The sequence below is a fragment of the Cetorhinus maximus genome, chromosome 8, assembly GCF_964194155.1.
Source record: "Cetorhinus maximus chromosome 8, sCetMax3.hap1.1, whole genome shotgun sequence".
In the NCBI taxonomy this organism is placed as follows: domain Eukaryota; kingdom Metazoa; phylum Chordata; class Chondrichthyes; order Lamniformes; family Cetorhinidae; genus Cetorhinus; species Cetorhinus maximus.
This window is the reverse complement of record NC_135886.1, coordinates 23968710-23983968: the sequence shown is the minus strand read 5'-3', so window position 1 is coordinate 23983968 and position 15259 is coordinate 23968710. Positions and strand designations below refer to the sequence as shown.

The following is a 15259-nucleotide window of genomic DNA, read 5'->3' as shown; positions in this document are numbered from 1 at the left end:
ATGCAGAAACATGTCCTGTAATTTAGTATTTTAGTGCACAAAATTGATGGCGCTCCTAATATTTAATGGTTACTTCAACATAATTTAAAAACAAGTTAGCCAAATAAAACTCTGCTTTACAAAGTATGCTTGGATAGATCCCAGAAACAAGGAGAAGCGTGCTGTGTCGCATTCAGCTTTTGCTATGACTAAAATGTCTTCCCACAATGTAGTGCACGCAATTAATTAATGAAAATTAAAAGAATAATCCTGTTCTTAAACATCGGTCTAAGACACCAGCTTCAATTCTAAGACAGGACTCTGAATCTGGCTCGTAACCATCCAATGAAACAGACACTTAAAATCTCAAGTGAAACGTGTTTGGTGATCTCAGCTGAGTTAATGGACTTGTAAGACCACAAGAGAAAACCATCTCAGTACAGAAAACCAGCTAATTGTCAAAAAATCAAAGAGTTTTGGGGTTTTAACATACATCTTAACTTGTCCCAACTGATTTAATTTGCAACAGAAGATTTAAAAATGTGTGGAACAATATGCGAGGGATGTCATTTATACAAGCGAACACGAAATAATCCTGCTAATGTAACAAGGAGGAAGTTATAAAAAAAACAAACAGGAGAAACCTATATGAAAGGCTTTGTGTCGCAGAATATAGGAATGGATTATTTCAAAAATGTGTGGAAGAATCTAATGTCTCTTTGATGAGTCTGATCCCAGAATCAGGGATCAATCCAGAGCCAGCACAATAGTTATAGAATATTGCCGAAAAGCGAGACACATTGCTGAAGCTTTTAGTCTTGCACTCATCAGGACAAATGCAGGGACGCCAAATTTCAAATGGTCACAACTATTTACACTATAGGAGAAAAGGGTGCTTAATGGCTGGCAAGTTCACGATGGTCAAGGAGTTGCCATGGAGAAAGCAACAGGGAACTATAGGCTCCCCAAGCTCCTTGGTAATTCAAAAAAGGTGCAAGGCTCGAACATATTCCTTTTGTTTGCAGACAACGGGTGCTGTGTATGAATGTATGTTGCTTCTAGCAAGCATGAAAGAGCCACATTTTGAACACGACTGATTATCTTAAATTTAAAGGACCTGTTCTCTGCAAACAAAAGGAACATGTTAAAGCCTTGTGCCTTTTTCGAATTACCCAGGAGCTTGGGAGCCTATTGATCCCATTGCTTTCTCCATGGCAATGCCTTGACCAATCAGCGTCAGCTTGCCAACCAATCAGCACCCTTTTCTCCTGTAGTATACACTGTTGTGATCATTTGAAATTTGGCATTCTTGCATTTGTCCTGATGAGTGAAGATGAAAACATTTGGCAACATGTCTCTCTTTTCAGTAATGTTCAAGTTCTGTACTGCCAACCGACTATTATTATTTCCATCTTTTATTTTCTGATTAGTTCAGCCATAAAAACAAAGTAATTTTGTTGCAGACAATTGCCATGACAGTTTCCCATTCATTCCTTAGCCAAGAACCTGCCGTGCCTGTCTTCATAGCTCTAGGCCTCATTCCTGGCCTCAAGAGTTCCATCCCTTTCTGCTGGTCCCTGCAGTCTTCCAGTAATGACTTTCTCCAGACAAAGGCTAAGAGGTAATGCTGAAGTGGCAGCTCTGCCCTAACTCCATATGATTAAAAGTGAAACTCTTATAATGGTATCACTGTAACCATTATAATTGTACTGCCTGTTTTGAATAAACCTTTTAACAGGTGCTGGGGACTAGAGCTAGTGGAAATATTGAAGCTTCTATTTTCTGTCTCTCTTCTCTCAATCTTTCTATCTCATACTGTATTCTCTCAACGCTTCCTTTGCTTTCTGCATATCTCTGTGTAGTTCATTTGGCTCATTTCATGAGACAGGAAGCCAACATGTGTATCATTTATTGTGTTTGTGTGAATGGGGCCTGGCTGTGCACTGTGCTGCACTAGGCTGGGGTAGTGGAAGACATCAGTTCCTACTCCACAGTGGGTTGATGTAAACCTCACAGCTATGAGAGAAAAAGCGAGTGCAAGTATTTGGTATACATCAACAAAAACAACTGATATTAATTTGGCACCTTTAAAGTAGTAAAATGTTATCAAAGTATTTCACAGAAGTGTTTTCAAACAAATGTTGACACTGAGGTACATAATGAGATATTAGAACAGGTAACCAAAAATCTGATCGAAGAAGGTAGGTTTTAAGGAGCATCTTAAAAGGAGAAAGTCGTAAAGAGATGAAGAAGTTAAGGGCAGGAATTCCAGACCTTAGTCGTGAGGCAGTTAGAGGCACAACTGCCATGAAAATAGTGATGAAAATCAACAATGTGCAAGATGTCAGAATTGGAGTAGCTCAGAGATCTTGGACGGTTATAGGGCTGGAGAAGGTTATAGAAACAGGGGGGGACAAGGCCATGATTTGAAAATAAACATAAGGATTTTAACCTTGAGTAGGAAACAATGCTTATTTATCCAAACAACCACAGAGCTCAAACTTTATTACACTAACAGATCCGTGACATTTGTGGAATTTACTTCAAATTGGAATTTCATAAAATAAGTATAAAAACCACTTTAGACTTTGAATTCTGCTTCAGGCCATCCCAAGTACTCTAACAACAGAAACGTATAAATTGTAGCGATTTTATCATCCATCAACTAATTCATGCCTAAAATATCATGTTACCTTTCCCAACATATATACTGAATGTAATGAAAATGAATTTTATCTTGTATGACATGCATTTTTTTTAGTTTTGTTTTCCTGCTCACTTAAGCTTGACCATGTATGACAGACTATTGGGAAGTTGGGCTGCCCATTTAAAACTCTTGCTAACCCTACTCTACAACTGATTCCTAGGATATAAACAACAGTGGCATAGTTCAGTTTTTGCTCAATTTTTTTCCTTTTCTCGATACCCAGGTACTAGCAACTCACCACATGGGAAATCATTCGTACAAACCTATGTCATAGCACCTTTTACCACAATGGCTCAAAACATCAATGCGCTGTGTTATTTGGGGTAGGATTTTTTGGATGGCAGCATTTCTCACCCTGCCACCCAAAGAGTTGATAGGGAACACATCCCCGCTGATCATAGCAACCCTGCTGCCATTTAACGCTCGAAGGAGTGGTAATTAAAGGAACATCATGTTTAACTAACTCGCTGGAGTTTTTTGAAGAGGTAATAGAAAAGGCTGATAAGGGCAACGCTGTTGATGTGATGTATATGGGTTCTCAAAAGGCATTTGATACAGTGCCATGCAATAGACTTGTGAGCAAAATTCTAGCTCAAGGAATAAAAGGGAAAGTAGACACTTGGATAAGAAATTGGCTGAGAGATAGGAAATAGAGAGTGGTGATAAATAGTTGTTTTCGAGATTGGAGGAAGGTTTGTAGTGGAGTTCCCAAGGGGTCAACGTTGGGACCCTGGCTCTTTCTGATGTATATTAATGACCTAGACTGTGGTGTTCTGGGCATGATTTCAAAATTTGCAGACGATACAAAGATTGGAAACATTGTCAACTGCAGGGGATAGTCGTGAACTTCAAAAGGACTTAGACATGTTGGTAGATTGGGCAGGCAAGTGGCAGATGAAGTTCAATGCAGAGAAGTGTGAGGTGATTCATTTTGGCAGGAAGGATATGGAGAGACAGTATAAAATAAAGGAAGAAACTCTAAAGGAGGTGCAGGAACAGAGGGGTCTTGATGTATATTTACATAAGTCATTGAAGATGACCGGGCATGTTGAGAGAGCAATTAATGAAGCATCTAGTATCTTAGGCTTTATTAACAGGGGCATTGAGTACAAGAGTAAAGAGGTCATGTTGAATTTGTGAAAGACATTATTTAGACCTCATCTGGAGCACTGTGTCCATTTCTGGGCACCATACTTGAGCAAAGTTGTGAAGGCATTGGAGAGAGTACAGAGGAGGTTCACAAGGATGATTCCAGGGTTAAAGAACTATAGGTATGAGGATAGGTTTGAGAGGTTTGGACTGTTTCCCTTGGAGAAAAGAAGGCTAAGAGGAGACTTGATAGACGTATTCAAGATCCTGAGGGGTATGGACAGGGTAAATAGTGAGAAACTGCTCCCGCTCAAGGAAGCATCAAGAACTAGAGGGCACAGATTCAAAGTACTTGGCAAAAGGAGTAATAGGGATGTGAGGAAAATTTTTTTCACCCAGAGGGTGGTTGGAATTTGGAATGAGTTTCCTGGGAGGCTGGTGGATGCAGATTCGATCATGGTATTCAAAGGAGAATTGGATTGCTACCTGAAAAGAAAGAATGTGCAAGGTTACGAGGATAAGGCAGGAAAGTTGAACTGGGTAGAATGCACTTTTAGAGAGCTAGTGCAGACCTGATGGGCTGAATGGCCTCCTTCCCCACTGTAAAGATTCTGATTGGTAAGGTCCGTGGAGAGAGGGGCTTGATATAGACACTGGGGGTGAGAGGGAAATGGGCACCTACTGGGGTGGGGCAGATCTTGGGTGGGTGACGCTCGACGTAGAAAGGGGACCCTTGAGGGAGGCGCCTGCCCCTTTCCTGCCCGAGGCTCAAGCAGTGTGACCTGCAGGGCTTCCACCCTGTCCCAGAACTCCTTCTGCCAGCCTCAAAATTGAGGTCTGGTGGAGAAATAATTGGGCACTTAGGGGGCCTCAATTTGGGCTAGGGCATGCGGGCAGTCCTCGGCCTTGCTGGCCCAAGTAAAGGGCGCTGGGAAGGCCCTCCCATCCACCTGCAAACCTGCTAGTAGGGGACTGCAAATTCAGGCCTAAATCATTATTTTGCTATTAAAATTGTTTAATTTACTACAACATGTTAAGTAAGTGCACACGGCAATATTGAACTATCCACCTATGTATTACTTCAAGGTAGTGTAACCCCTTTTCATACACATTAAGCAAAGGGTTTGATATATGGTTATTCCTTAGCACATTTTTTTTTCTAAATAATCCACAGAGCAGGTAGCAAAAAATATGCTTTTTATTTTGCAGAAGACTATCCTGATACACACCATTAATAGAATTTGTAAACAAGTATCCCATTTCTAGTCCAGTGCAGATTAAGTTGGTTAAATACCGTGAAAATGACAGAAGTCAACAGTGTTTTCCAGGACAGCTGAGACTATTAGTACAGGTTCAGCGCTGTGCCTTAAATTACTATAAAATGTCAGTCAGCACTTGTTACACAGAATTCACTTTGATACATGTACAGAACTATGGGTTATTTCTTCAAAGGTTAATGCCTTTGTAAAAATAAGTTGGCCAAACCATGCAATAAATCCATCTAAAAATACAAAATATAACTATATGAATTATGTCAACAAAGAAATTACCTGTGGGGACGATGTTACATTGATAAAATTAATGTGTGCATCTCTTTTGTTACTGTGGTGAAACTAATGTCTGTCTCTTTTTAAAGAAAGAATAACTCAAGCTGAAAGGCTACCCAGTCCTTTCATTTTTGGTGGAGATTTGGCATCCTGAAAGGTTTACTTTATAAATGCTGTTTTGCCTAAAGACTCTCTGGATCATAAGTCTAATGCTTTCTTACGTTCTTACAGTGTGATCAGCCATGTGTAACACTGGCCCGATAACTCTCTATATTTTTATCTTTTTGGATCTAAGCAATTTGTTAAGTATAACAATGTACAGCACATTCGGTTAACTGGGAATACAAGCCTTATCAGATTTGCACAATTCATTCTTTCACTTACATGTATTGCAGTTCTCTGACCTCAACTCCAGTGCTCTTTCAATGCCACATACCAGGGGATATACAATAGAAGTTTGAGGTGACTTATCTAATATAGCTTTCCTCCCTATAGGAGAGATGAACCCTGAAATACCTCTACCTTACTCTGCAGCACAGTCAAGGAGCTTAACATGTGCATAATCATGGAGACAAACCCCTACTCGATCACACACTGTGCTTCAGCCCCAACAGCATGCTGTTGCTTAACAATGCCTTTATAATATGGGAGTGCAGCTGACTGGATTTCCTTACTTTGGCTGCACTTCCAATGTCCCATTGGGTTTCATCAGCTAGGTTCAATGAAACAAATGCAGGGAGACATTTCCACTAATACAGCATCTGGGAATCCGTATTTCACAGCGGACACCCAGAACGCCAGGCTTTCAGCTTAAATGTACAAAGAAAGTGGTGCACAGAAATATTACTGTGTTAAGGCAATAACTGGGCAATCTAAAGACACCTTTAAAGACATTTTGAAACCACATCCAGTTTATGACCATGTTGCATTATTACATAATGGGGGATGGGGAAGGTTTTTTGAAGGGTGGCAGGATTTCAGTTTTACAGGTGTAGCTTTTTAAAGGATGATTACCGTCATGAAAGAAGGTGTTTGATAAATCCTTTATTCCTTTAGAGAAAGAGAAAGGGCAGAAGACCTGTTATAATAATTCACGTGCAGATGATGCAATTTATAGCAGTGTACGATTTGCTTGTAAACAAACATAAAAACGTTTGCCAAAGATTTAATCACGAAGAGTGCCTCTTTAAACATCTAACAATAACAAGAAACATGCTGCTGAGCTTCAGTGAACAAGGGTTATCAACGTGAGCCTGGAAGGATTTAAGCAGTTCAAAGTCTGCAGGCCTAGACATTTCTAGACTCCTTTGTTTGTCCCAGTCCTTCTTTTTCCTCTAGCAGCCCCATGCAACACTACCCAGGCCCCCTACAGACAAAAGCATTCTTCAACTATCAGATCATCCTTTCACCAGCTCTAGCAGCCTCCAACGGCAACGGACCCAAACCAAATGTTTTTCAGTCTTAACAAAGACCAGTTGAATGGAAATGATAATCCGAGAAAGTTTTCATTTTATTGTCTGCACTGAAAACACCCAAAGAAATTAAGTCCAAGGGGGAAGGGAGAGATTTTAAATGTACTAATACTTCCTTAGTCACACACACACGCACTCACACTCTCTCCAAAAACTGAGAAAATAAAAGGTCTTATTTTCAGACATCCACTGTGCCTTCCAGTGTTTCACGCTCAAGTACTACATTTCTCCATTGGCTACATTAGTTCATTTAATGAATAGCTATGTTGCCCAGTCCAATCCCAAATAAACTGGTCTCATATGAGGCAGCATTAGGGACACTTTGTAACCTGGGTTACAATGAGGAAAAATGATTGCAACTCATGATTGTTATCTAGCAGCCTCTGCTATCATGTGTAAGCATCTGACGAGGACAGAATTGGGCTCAGCTGTGATACCTATTTGCGGTCAAATAGACTTCCAATATTCACTGTCAAAGCGCACTCATCAACAAGTAAACGGGAAAGATATCAGAGGTAATTGGTGTCTGCACAACTGTGCCACAGCAAGAAACCGAAGCATTCATTCACATGTGGGAAGGAAGTAAAATTGCTCAGGAAAAATATGGAATTGAGTCTTTCATGGCAGTCAGTGTGCTACGGTGTTCATTTCTGCTCATGAACTATATCAAACATACAAAAAGGTTGGACAGAAAAAACTCTCCTGTCCATTGAGTCGCTCCCAGTCAGCTGTGTGGCAATTAGACCCTCAGTGCAACTTAACCATCAGCAGCCATGTAACCTCCTCAAAGGGCAAATAAAAATATTTTTTAAATGCTAGACTGATTCAGAGAAAAATGACATCTATCAAGATCCTTTCTGATCCCTAAAGGTGACCAAGAACACCCAGAAGGAAAAAAAACAGTTCGGACCAGTACTCTTTTTTTCCCACTTTTTACTGGTGTTCCATTTTAAGGTATACAAGACCAGTTCAGACCAGTATTCTTATTTCCCAATTTTTACTGTTTTTTTCATTCTGGTAATTTTCAGGAGATGGGCCATGTTCTCAAATTAGATCACCCAGCATCCATCTACCTTTTATGAACAGTGATTTTCATTTCCTCCAGGAACTTGTCCAGTTCCCTTTTGAATGTTTCCAAAAGAGCAATGCAAGAGCTTTTATCACAAGGGAATTTATGTGCTACACAGACATGACAAGTGGAGTGAAATCAAGGCTGGAATTTTGCAGCCCATCCACTCCCCCTCCAGCCTCCACCTGGCATCCCCGCCGCCCTCCAGTCTCCACCCACCGCACCTCCCACCACCACCACCACCACCACCCCCCAACCCTCCAGTCTCCACCCACCACAGCAGGCCCGGCAAGCCATTGAAATCTCCGTTCACATTGGCAGGACCGGAAGATCCTGCAGGTGTGAGGGGCTGGAAAATTCCAGCCCAAATTAATGTCTTGAATTCTACATTTCTGATGCATTTTTGACTCCATACTGACCAACTGTTAGGAGATAAGGCAATTTTCAATTTACACCATTGAGTTTCACTCAGAAACGTGACCATTTCAAATCAGGTGGTTTGAGTTCACTGAGTAAATGTCAGTTTGGATTTGTCTGAATCAGCTTTACTGACTAGCTTGATCGCTGTATCCACAAGTACGACATTATGGTTAAAGTTTAAATTGCATTACACAATATACTGTTTAGGAGCATGCAAAATACGTGCTCATATGTTAAAACCTTGGTCTGGTTGGCAATTGTCAGCCTTCACGACATTTGTATTATAAATAAAGATATGAAATGTAAATACTGAACTAAAATAGTACAAAGTATTAACATTATTTCACCTCATTGTGAACCAAAACTTCCAGGAGAGTCAAACTGACACCAAGTAACTCCGAATGGTTCAGTAGCTGGTAGCTTCATGTAGGTCTCTATTAATCTCACTGGTACTGCCAGTTTCGGGAACTAATCGCAGCTAATTCCTCCTATGACTTCAATAGTATGTCCTGTTGTCAGGTGTCTGGTGAGGAGATGTGCATGATCAATTCTAGGGCCTCCACAGGTGAATAGCCTAACACACACCATCTCCATCCTAGCCCATCTATGCATGAAAATTGTGATGATTTGGGGCCACCATGAAATTCAAATCTAGCAATGACTAGTAGGAGAAACAAAAGGAGCAAATAAAATTAACTTTAAACGGTAGGTAAGTACATGTGGCCGGATTTTATGGAAGCTGCAGGATTCTTGCCACCGGAGCCAAAGGTAGGGGGGTGACCCCGCTTCAGCGGGCAGTGGGACCCCGGGAGGCACACTGCCAGTGTAAACCAATTAAGTGGCCGGCGCCAGGGCCGCCATCCAATTAAGGGTTGCCTGCCCTCAATCAGAGAGCTGGCTGCTCAGCACTGTGACAGCCAACAGAGGCTATTACTGAGGCTGCAGCTGGAGGGAGAGGGTGCCTCAATGGCTTGGCAGAATCCGAGGCCAGGCGGGGAGGCCCCAACAAGTGGTGCAGGGAGGGGAAGTAGCAGCAAGCAGGCTGGCGCGAAGGTGGGTGGGGGGGTCCTCCATGAGCCACAGAGTGCCCATAAATGAGAATCCCATCCCCTGGAGACTACTAGGAGGATGTCAGATTTCAGTCGCTCAATTGGACTCCCAGTGGGGCGGGGGCAGTCAATCTGCCAACCTTCCTGCCGTTGGCAAATTGACATGGCGGCAGGAAGACTTTCAGTCCAGACTTCAGAGGGATAATAATGCATTAAAGTTTCAGTAAGTAAATACAATTTTTAAAGAAATCAAGCATGTAATGCTTTTAAGTTAATTGAATATAAAAATTGCTTATTGTAGCAGATTGCAATGAAAGCTAGGCCAATGATGGTGAAAGCCTCATAGTGAAGGTCATTCCAGCAAATCCTTCACCACACAAATAATTCGATACAATTTTCACATGTTAAACTACGTTTTAATCAATCGTCGGGGAGACTGCTATCGCTGAAATAAAGATTATTCCTTGTAAAGGGGCCATGTACTCAGTATCTCAGAAAAGATATCGATCTTTTCAATCAGATCAGTATTAAACATCAATTGACAAGAAATTTCCTAGTAGCTGTACGTGTAAATATCTTTATTTTTAAAAAAAACATAACTAATTAGCCTTTTATACCAGATCAAGTTTTAGAAGATCAGGATTGATTCTGAAAGTCATTCTACAAGCCATAAAGGGTCTTTCAGGATTAAACCAGGATATTAATCAGACGTTTCACAGATTTAATTAATCTGATCATTGGAATTGTGGGATACCCGGGCCTGTTGACAGTTCTTGTCAAGTTCACAGAGGCCTTGGGGGGATGCCCCATCTGTTGTCATTGTAAATGACTGCTGTTTTCATTTAGTCCTCAGAGCAACGGAGTGAAAACCTTCTTTCATGCATCAATTGTGCACAGAATGGCAACGACAGTGCGTTATTGTGGCATCAGCACTGGGTAATGAGCTTCTGTCACATGAGAGAAATGTGTAGGGGACAATTGTTACTTATTCGGAGGAACTGTGGGCAAGAAAAGGAAGGGGGGGAAAAAAAAGGAGATTGGCAGCCAGCTGCGACCCATCCAGCTGTGCAAGGATGAGATACCGGACTCCATTGTGTTGCCATGGCTTCATCAATTCACGTGATTTTCAGCTTTTTGTCTCATCGTTGTTGGCATACGTTCAGGCCCTTTTATTGGAACACTTAATGTTTGCCAACTCTGCCTTACTAAATCTACTGATTGCAATGGAATTCTTTAACTTAGTCCACAGCATGTTTTCCATCACTTTCTCTGATCACATACTAGCAATGTATTTTTGAGCTATCAAGATTTTCAGTCTTAAAAGAATAAGATTCAATCTCCACAATGTTCCCTTGGTTACCATTGAAAGCCTTCAAAAATGGTGCTTTAAATGTGGGCCAACTTAGAGTTTTTAAAGTATTATTTATGACTGCTTTCTAAATTGCTGTAAATAAATGGCTATGGTACTACTGCAAATCTTGGGGGCATTGCCAACTCTATGCTGGCAGGTTGGGTAATGTTGCACTGGAGTACACAGTGCAGCAGATCCCTTGGTGAAATATTGGGGAAAATCAAAGGCTGTTAACATTTTCAAAACTGCTACATTACGGTGCAGGATTTTGAGATATCATTTTTGACATAATTTAATAAAGATCTTGTGCAAAATGGATAAAAATGTTTAGTAAGAACTCCTCCAGTGACTGCACCTTATGTGATCACTTGTTGTGCGATAACCCTCATCACTAATATGGGGGTCATGTAAAGGCCAAACCAAAAAAAAACCTCAAGAAAACTCAAATCTTCATAGTTGGCAGCCTCAATGTTGTACTGAACTGCCTTTTTTAATATTTCACCTTCCAGCCCGATGGAAACTAATTGACACTGAGTTATAGTTTCAAGGCACTAGTCAGATAACACCCTGGTGCTATTTGACAGGCTGCAGAATATATCTATCTTTTTCCACTTGGACTCATCATGGTTCGGGCCATTCAGACTCCAGGAGGGTGGGCTGATTCTAAACCGACTCCCATCCTCTGAAATGACAGTAATGTGACTAGCTCGTCAGCCCTCTGCAAGATTGTGACTGGAATGGCACCACTAACACTGTTCATTCTTAAAGCAACCGTGCAACTTTCATGCCAGGAGCTGCGGTGTCAGTACTTAAACAATGGGCGGGATTTTCTGCACCCACCCGCCGCCGCGATCTTCGGGTCCCGCTGCAAGTCAATGGACTTCTGGCCAGGGCGCCACATCACCCGCGGGGGGGCCCGTCCTTGAAGGGGCCGGAAAATCCCGGCCAGTCTCTTGTTTGTCCTAATATGTCCTCCCCTGCCTGATGCACCGACAGATGCAGAGGTATTATTTCCTCATGCCAGTCATCCTTAATGTGCCACATCCAAGTGATCGTCCTTCCTGTATAAATCTAGGCAGCCAACGTCAGCAAGCTGTTTGACTGTGAGGGGGCATCAGAGCTGAGTCCCACAACCACTTTCCTTTAGGAATCATTGGCTAGCAATCAGGAGCAATAAACTCCAGCTGACATTTTTCTCATCAGTCAGACAGAGGTAAATTGCAGCATCCATCTCAACACCCTGGCAGCAATCAATTAGTACTGTCCACGAAATGAACCTGGGAGTTTCTTGGTCTAGATCAGTTCCACCTTTGACATTTGCCAGCTGAATCATTGGACGTTCTATGATTCCAACAACCACCAAAGCAAATGAATAGTTCAAAAATATCTGGACTTGCGGGCTGGGATTTTCCAGTTCTGCTTTTGCTGGTCAGCAATTATCTACCTGTTCATTTTAAATGGGCAGAAACTGATGGGCTGGGAAGTATAGAAGCTGAAAATCCTGGTTATGGTCTTTTCTAGCTGCGAGTTTTTCAATGCTTCTAAACCTGGGATCTTCCCTGTTTGTACAGGTCAGAATCACAAAACGTAATTCTATCCATTGAATCTTCAGAGATGCAAGCTCCAGATTTTCAGCTGGCAAAATACAAATTTTGTTTTTGAATAATTAAGCTACAGGTATTTAGGATAAAAACCTTCTTCTTTGATCCCCTACATCAAGAGTTAATAAGACGTAAGCAATCTATTCCCCCTAGCGCTCTGTCTTTCGACTGGCTGTCTTGACGAGTTGCTTGTCAATTTGCAATTTTTGGCTGTTAAATTCAAAGCCTTTCAGCACATTGAAAATAACTCGCCTCTAATCTTATGAGCACACTTTCGGTAATGAAAATGATGCATTGCAGGCACGCCAGTACAAGCTTAATCAAACATCATATCGTGTCTTGGACTGTAATTCAGACAGAGACAGCTCTTTACCTGTCAGCCAACAAAAAATAATGACAGGACTTTGATTCTAATCTTAGATTAAAACAAAGTGTCTTTTAAAAATTGCTTCATAAGGGTCTTTCAAAGTTTAAATGACACAATAATGCTGGAAAACTTGAAGAGCAATAGCTTCATGTTTTCCATGCCACCCTCCCCTGCCAACCCCTGGTTCAAAAATTCCCTTCAGGTGATAAAGATTGCACCTTTTATCATTGTTTATGTGAGCAACCACAGAGCACTTATTATAAACCCACATTTAACTTTGTCTACTGTGTCATGTAGAAGACATTAATTCAGATAAGTGCATAACACTTAATCAAATGCTGTCTATAGTATTTTTGGTTAGTAGTCTGCATGAGAAAGCTCAATGTCAAAAGATTTTGCTCTTTGCCTCTTTACAAAGAAAACAGTAATTGTATACATTTAAAATGCTCCTTTCTCTCAGTCAGTTTATTTTGCCTTATTCCATTCCTGCCTCTCCCTCCATACCTGTTTATTTTCTTCTACATTTTCTCTTTAATTTCTATCTGTTTTACTATCTTACTTACTAGTCATTTTTTTTCTTGACCCCTCACTTTATTTTCTTACAATTCTACTTTTTGCATCTCCAGTACAATCATTCTTACCTTCCATTTTTCTGTTCCTGCAAACTTTGTCTTTTCTATTCAATGGTTTTGCATTTTGTAATTATGTCATAACAGTGCTGCTAACCCCACCATGACAGAATTTGTTTCCATATATTTTCTATTTTGCCTGTCACCATAATAATCTGTCTTCCAAGACATCTTATGACATTGGTACATGGAAAAGTATGCAGTGGTGGTGGTGTTACAGGGAGTCTGAGTTGCTCTGGCAACATGCACTTTTGCATGCATGATGCCGCAGGATGATTCCTACTGGAAAGTGGTTGTGGGACTCAGTTGTGATGCTTCCCCCCACCCCCCCCCATTAATTACCAAGCTGCTGTGTCTTCTGAATGTATCATATTCCTGCAAGTTTACAGTGGCAGGCTAATGGTCCAGGTTCTTTGGCTGCAGTAACAGTGAAAGTATCAGCGTTCACCATCATTAGAACTGAAACTGACAACAACTTTTGGCATTTGCACAGTTAAATGCTGAGATCCAGAAGTTGCTGTCAGCAATTCCCTGCTCTCTCCCACAGTAAGAGCTGGTGAAGGATCTGTTCCGAAGAAGAGTCGTATTAGACTCGAAATGTTAACTCTGTTCCTCTCTCCACAGATGCTACCAGACCGGCTGAGTTTTTTTCAGTACTTTCTGTTTTTATTTCATATCTCCAGCATCTGCAGTGTTTTGTTTTTATATAAGAGCTGGTGAAAACCAGGTAGATGGAAATCTTTTGAAACAACTTGAATTGATGTGAGCTTCCATTTTTACGTAAGTAGTCTCACTGCAAAAACTCTTGAAAAAGTTACACCTTGTTGATTGAGGATTTTTAGCAGCATAAGTCCATAACTACTGTTGAACAACCTCTCTGGCCCTGAAAAGCTAATTTTATATTTGTGAATTGTCAGGTTTCTCTATTATAAAAAAAATTCAAACTTTTAAAAGTTTTTTTTAAGCTTGTTTATGATATTTCAGTTTCTAAATTAGTCCCATGCATATATTCCAATCTTTATTTTGCTCTCTGCAAAATGATTAAAAATGAAGGTAATCAGTACATTTTACTTCCTGGTTTGCTGTTAGTGAAAATTCTTCAATGCGATTGGCTGCTTAGCCTGCTTGATGAAGTCACTGTTGCTGGGTGCTGGGGACCCTCCTGGTGTCAGAGTAAAATTAGCACTGGGAAAGGTGAAATCCATGCAACAAAGATCACAAACTCTTTGTGGGTAGCTTTCTTTGAGGTAAGTGGCACAGACTACATAGTGCAGGCCATTAAGATGTACTGCGAGACAACTTTTATCACTGGTTACGTCACAGCTGGAGTATTTTGTCCAATTCTGCACACCTTGCTTTAGGGTGGATATTAAGGCTTTGCTGAAGGTGCAAAGAAGATTTGTTAGAATGGTACTTTGGATGAGGAACATCAGTAATGTGTGGAGACTAGGGAAGCTAACAGGGGAAGTTCAGAGAGATTTAATAGTAGTGATCAAGATTATGAGGCGTTTTGATAGAGCAGATGGGAGGATCTATTTCCAAGGGTGGACAGATTTAAGATTATTGGCAAGAACCAGAGGGGAGGTGAGGAGGGATTGTTTTACAAGGGGCAGAATTTTCTGCCTGTCCGGCGGGCTGGTCGGGAGCGAGCGCGGAGCTGATCGCACCGCCATTTTATGTGGGCAGGCCAATTAAGGCCCGCCCAGTGTGATGCACGGCCAGTAGCGCTCAGAGCTATGTGCACAGATGGGGGGAGGAGGGAGAGTCGGGTACTGTGCTCTTTCTGCATGCGCGCCAAAGAGCGCAGAAATCTTCCTGAGGCACGGAGCTGCCTCAGGGAGATTAAGTTCATATGGAAAGTTTTAAATAAAGAAAGATTCAAATTATTTAGACATGTCCCCTCATGTGACAGTGTCACCTGAGCTGGGACATGTTTATGAATTGTGAAAACATATTTATTTATTTAATAAAACCTTCAG

The 15259-nt window shown here is 41.2% G+C and overlaps 1 protein-coding gene across 1 annotated transcript in view; it reads right to left on the bottom strand.

Moving 5' to 3' along the window:
• celsr2 (cadherin, EGF LAG seven-pass G-type receptor 2) overlaps window positions 1-15259 on the bottom strand; it is a 328955-nt gene that overhangs the window by 105081 nt on the left and 208615 nt on the right. The window lies entirely within an intron of this gene.